Here is a 6,218-nt window from a genome sequence, read left to right on the forward strand (position 1 = left end):
CTATGGCTGTTTTCCTTGCCCCCGCATCTCAGAGTTCCAAAGTAGTTTTCGTATGAGATGTAGGGTGGGGTGAGGCACACACATAATTACCTTACCTGAGGGCCACCTGCCTGAAGAGGCACCCCTCTCAAGGCCAGGTGTGAGGTTGCAGGTAAGGTTACAGGAAAGCCCTGCGCTCTGCTTTGGGATGTCAGATGGGTAAGATCTTGCAAGAACAAATTTCAGAAACGGAAAGTAAAACCCAGATGAGAAGCCAGAGTGTGACTTTAGACAAGAAACGAGCATGAGGATGAAAATGAGAAGCGCTGGCATTTTTCGGAGCCCTGTGTTTGCGAGGCACTGGACTGGGTGCCTTCCAAGTTCAAGGTCTTAGCGGCCAGATCCAGTCTAGCGTTTGAAGCAATGTGCTGGTCACACTGGCTCACTTCTGCAGGCCCTTTGGAGAGGAGCCAAAGTAGCCCAATTCCAGTGATTTCCAACCAGAGGCTGGGAAAAGGAACAAGGGAGCAGGGAGGGCTTATTGAATAGTTATAAACCAAGACAGGAACAAGGGGACAACCAACAGGTGGGCAGTCACTGAGGTATTGATGGATTTTGTGGAAGGTTGGAATCTCTCACCTACTACCATCTCCAACCAGCACACAGGACAATTACTGAGCGACCTGCACGAGAACTGCTTGCGATTCTTCCCAGGAGCTGCCACAGGCTGTAAAGTTCACTGTGCACACATGCTCCGTAGTGTTCGATTCTTTGAAACTCCCTGGACTGTAGCCCACCGGGCTCCTCTGTCCATGGTATTCTCCAGGCAAGAAAACTGGAATGGGTTGCCATTTCCTACTCCAGGGGATCTTCCCAACCCAGGGATCAAACCTGCATCTCTTATGTCCTCTGAATTGGCAGGTAGGCTCTTTACCACTAGCACCAGCTGGGAAGCTCCTAAAGTTCATTAACAGTAAATAAATGATGTGATGTTAATTGCTCAGTCATGTCCGACTCTTTGCAATCCCATGGACGATAGCCCGCCAGGCTCCTCTGTCCATGGAATTCTCCAGGCCAGAATACTGGAGTGGGTAGACTTTCCCTTCTCCAAGCAAGGCAAGAAAATTGGAATGGGTTGCCATTTCCTACTCCAGGGGATCTTCCCAACCCAGGGATCAAACCCAGATCTCTTGCATTGCAAGCAGATTCTTTATCATCTGAGCCACGAGGGAAGCCTTAAATAAATGATACTTATAGCTATTTTGTTGGGGGTTTTATGTGAACTTGAAAGGTAGGATCGGCCCAACACTCATGCACCTAGCCTTCACCACTTCCTGGCCATGGAACCTTGAGCAATTCATAACCTATTTCACAGACTGTGACACAGCACAGGGACCATGCTCCTTCCCAGGGTGGTTTTGAGAAAGAAACGAGTGTGCCTACATGTAGAGGCACACGGAGGCCCTGCAGTAAAGAACCTTGTGTAACTGGCTAAGGCCAGCTTTTCCCAGACTTGCCCAAGGCCATTCGTGTGAACACTAGTGGGAAAAAGGAACACACTTCAGGGAATAGACATGTAAGAAGAGAATTAAGAAGGCCAGATTCTCATGAGATTGGGACTTCTTTATATGCTAAAAACATTTGCACACTTTGGTAAGTATACTTTGGCTTAAAGAAGTGTTTCCAACTGGTTTTTCATTAGCAATCCCCCCAGAGAGAAATACTAAATTCAAATTCTCCCCAACAAGAGAAATTATGATTTTGATAAGATACCCAGAAATAAGATTTTGTCAAGTAGGATTTTGCTTTGGAAGGCCACAAAACCACTTTAATATTTTAGACCTTCTTTTGCCCTCATGAACCAATCTTTGCCACCTTAGAGGTCCTATCACCCCTGTTGAGAATTCAGTTTAAAGCTGTTTGGGAAGACAGAAGGTCTTTCTACCTTCTAACAGAAGGTAGAAATCACTGGACTCCAGTTTTTCTCATTCCCTTATGAAGGGCAAGCATTTTTAAACAGGAAGGAGAACAAATACTGATAGAAAGGAAGATAAAATGAAAGGTAATGGAGAGATGAGTGTGAGGTCATATCCATTCGCATCCTCCAGACCCAGTCACACACCGACATGAGTTCTCTGAAGGACTCTGGGGAACCAGCCGGGTGGTGAAGGATCTAGAAGTCATAATCTGTGCGGAAACACTGAAGCATCATGGAGGGTGGAGTTTCACATGGAGAAGCAAAAGCAAGGAATACCAACTACTACTCTCAAATATTTGGAAGGTCATCAGTTAGAAAGTACCCAGAAATTTAGTGTGTGTGGTTTAAAGGAAGGGAGGAGGGGAGCCAGGGGATAGGGTAGATGGAAATCAAATTCTGGATCAAGGTAAAAGACCTCTTTAATGAAAATGCTCCATCAGAATGGGATTTTTCATCAAGTATCGAAAGAACACAACCCCCGACCCAACCCAGTTAAAAGTGGTGAGTCAGGGACAACACAGAAGAGACCCTTGCATTGGGAGAGAGAGGCTGCAGCTGATGACTTCTAAAATCTTGATCGGCCCCTCAAGACTGTAGCATTTTCGGGACTTCCTTTGCAGTCCAGTGGTTAAGAATCCACGTTTCCTCTGCAAGAGGTGCAGGTCTGATCCCTGGTTGGGGAACTAAGATTCCACATGCAGCACAATGCAACCTTTTTTTTTTAAATTTTTTAAAAATTAAAATAAAAAGACTGTAAAATTTTATTGTTTTTGTCTTGAGGCTGGGTAAGTACAGGGCTTGCAGGCCCGTGGAGTGCAGCCCAACACTGAGTGTTCCTGACTTGCTGACTTAACAAGATTTATAGGATAGTGCCATGTACCTATGCTACAGGAGCTCCTGAAGGTTGCTAAGCCTCAGAGTGATCCCCAGGCTGAGGCATTGGGTGCCCCTCCCCTGGCCCAGAAACTTCCCATTCTAAGACAGCCCAAGGAGTGGGTATGAGATTCCTCTGGGTTATTTGTGGTAATCATGAGGACCAAGATGCTTCCCTGGTGGCTCAGACTAAGATCATGGCATCTGGTCCCATCACTTCATGGCAAATAGATGGGGAAACAACAGAAACAGTGAAAGACTTTATTTTCTTGGGCTCCAAAATCACTGCAGATGGTGATTGCAGGCTTGAAATTAAGACACTTGCTCCTTGGAAGAAAAGCTATGACCAACCTAGACAGCATATTAAAAAGCAGAGACATTACTTTACCCACAAAGGTCCATATATAGTCAAAGCTATGGTTTTTCCAGTAGTCATGTGTGGATGTAAGAGCTGGATCATAAAGCTGAGCACTGAAGAACTGATGCTTTTGAACTGTGGTGTTGGAGAAGACTCTTGAGAGTCCCTTGGACAGCAAGGAGATCCAACCAGTCCATCCTAAAGGAAATCAGTTCTGAATATTCATTGGAAGGACTGATGCTGAAGCTGAAGCTCCAATCCTTTGGCCACCGGATGTAAAGAACTGTCTCATTGGAAAAGACCCTGATGCTGGGAAAGATTGAAAGCAGAAAGAAAAGGGGATGACAGAAGATGAGATGGCTGGATGAAATCACCAACTCGATGGACATGAGTTTGAACAAGCTCCAGGAGTTGGTGATGGACAGAGAAGCCTGGCATGCTGCAGTCCATGGGGTTGCAAAGAGTCAGACATGACTGAGACACTGAACTGAACTAAGGACTAAATAATTCCTGAGTGCTAAGTAACGTTAGAGTCCCCGATTCCAGTGACTTCCCACTGTCCTCTGTTCCTTCCAGAATCCTCCATCGTGACATGAGATTTGTCTGAACAACGCTTCCAGCCACTGCTCATCGGCTAAGGGAATGGAGAGGAGCTCTCGCCTTGCACCGAGGGAAAGTCTGCTTCTAGCGTAACTGGGCTCTTGGGGAGGGATGTGTGGCTCTTCCCTTGAAAGGCAAAGGGGTTGCTGTGCCATTTGACAAGTCAGGAACCCGGAGGAGATACATGGTGTCCTATTCCAGGCAGACACTGAAGGAGGAGCTGGTGAGGGATAGGAATTGGTGAGGAGTGTCTTTCCTCTTCCTGTGAGGGAAGAGTCAAAAACTGGACAGGTATTTTCAGGAAGGGAGAGGCAAGTGAAGGAGGCAGCCCTGAATAAACGTGGTCACCTTGTACCTTTTTGAGTCACAAAGGGCAAAGATTCAGATGAGGCTCCAGAAAGACTGAATTCTGACAGAGAACTCCCTCCCTTGGCACTGAGGGAGTCACAGGCCACGCTGTGAGACCCCGAGAGCTGCTCGGTACTCACCCTTCCTGCTGTAGGAGATTCAGAGAGGAAGGCCCAGCAGCAGGATTAAGGAACAGGTTAAACTTGTGGACTCGAGCCAGACTCCCTGGCTTCAGATCCCTATCACCTGTGAGTCACGTGACTGATACTGGTATTAGGCAAGTCCCTTGATTCACTGTGCCTGTTTTCTCCTCAGTGGAGGGTGATGGTAACATTAATGCCCACTGCATTGATTTATCATTGAGGATTAAGTGAACCTACATAGATATATATAAAGGGCTTGGAATAGTGCCGGACAATAAATCATATTCAATGAAGTCTTTCCTCAGACCTTCGTTTTTGAAACATTTAGTTTTATATATCTGGCCGCACCAGGTCTGGGTTGTAGCACAGGGAGTCTGCGACCTTAGCTGTAGCACGCAAGATCTTTTAGTTGCAGCATGCAAACTCTTAGTTACAGCACATGGGGTACGGTTCCCTGACCAGGGATCGAACCCGAGTCTCCTGCATTGGGAGCGTGGAGTCTTGGCCACTGGACCACCGGGGAAGCCTCTCAGATTTCCCTTAGATATGTAATTTTTAAAGAAAATATTAGTTACAGGTGAAGCATCTCACCGTCTTACTCCCTTTCACCTTTCCGAGATTGAGGTATACCTTTCCTACCTATATTTTAAAATTTATTACATACGTATGTACTCATAAGCAACCACAGTGTGCAGCACATTTTAAGAGATGATATCATAAATGACATCTCATTTCACCTCTCATCCACTCAGAACTAACCATGAGCTTTACCCTCACTCACACACACAGCTCCGGTACCATGTCCAGTCCTGAGACTGGCCCAGATGTGCTCTTCACTGTGCCCTGGTCACTGTCCAACCCTAAGCCTCTCTCCATGTGCACATGTGAGTTTCTCTAAAGTGTGTACATAAACTGCTTATGACCCCTTGAATGTACAGTACATACATCCTCAGCTTTTCAAAATGCTGCCAAAATGCTCTCCAACATGTTTGTGCCATATTTTCCATTTCCCCAATCTGGTAGTAAGTGTAAAATGGTATCTTGCTACTTTAATTATATTTCCATTATTCTAGGAATGTTCAGAGCCTTTTCGTTGTTTATACTTGATTTGAGCTTTCCCTCTGATTTACCCATTCATGTCCTTGGTTCATTTTTTTCTAGTTATTTGTATTTTTCTTTTAATGTTTAATATGTAGGATTTTAAAAATTACAAAATCCTGGATTGTAATCCTTTGTAACTCAGAATAGTAATCCTTTGTCAGGGACATGCATGGCAAATATATTCTTCTAGTCTGGAAAAAAAAATCTATAGGATTTTATAACAACTCAAAGGCATCCTAAAAAGGATGCCTGTCAACATAACAGATCTTGTAGCAGGATAACATAGCAGATCCTGTTAACATAACAAGAGTTATTTTTCAATATTTTAAAATGCCAAGTCGTAGCCCTCTTGTTTGAGGTAAGGCTGAAATTCTACTAAACTATCATCTGGAGAGGGCCTTGGACTCCCTGGAAAAATACGATCTATGTGTAAGTGGCTCTAATCGTTTCAATAGACTGAGGTACTCCAACTACAGAGGGAGGGATTAAGTTTTAGAATCACCCTGAGTGATGTCAACCCTTCTATGAATCCAGAAGTTCAGTTTCTTGTGTAATATGAGACGATGCTGCTGCTGCTGCTAAGTTGCTTCAGTCGTGTCCGACTCTGTGTGACCCCATAGACAGGAGCCCACCAGGCTCCCCCGTCTCTGGGATTCTCCAGGCAAGAACACTGGAGTGGGTTGCCATTGCCTTCTGCAATGCATGAAAGTGAAAAGTGAAAGTGAAGTCGCTCAGTCGTGTCCGACTCTTCGAGACCCCATGGACTGCAGCCTACCAGGCTCCTCCGCCCATGGGATTTTCCAGGCAAGAGTGCTGGAGTGGGGTGCCATCGCCTTCT

The sequence above is a fragment of the Bos taurus genome, chromosome 26 (genome assembly GCF_002263795.3).
Source record: "Bos taurus isolate L1 Dominette 01449 registration number 42190680 breed Hereford chromosome 26, ARS-UCD2.0, whole genome shotgun sequence".
In the NCBI taxonomy this organism is placed as follows: Eukaryota; Metazoa; Chordata; class Mammalia; order Artiodactyla; family Bovidae; genus Bos; species Bos taurus.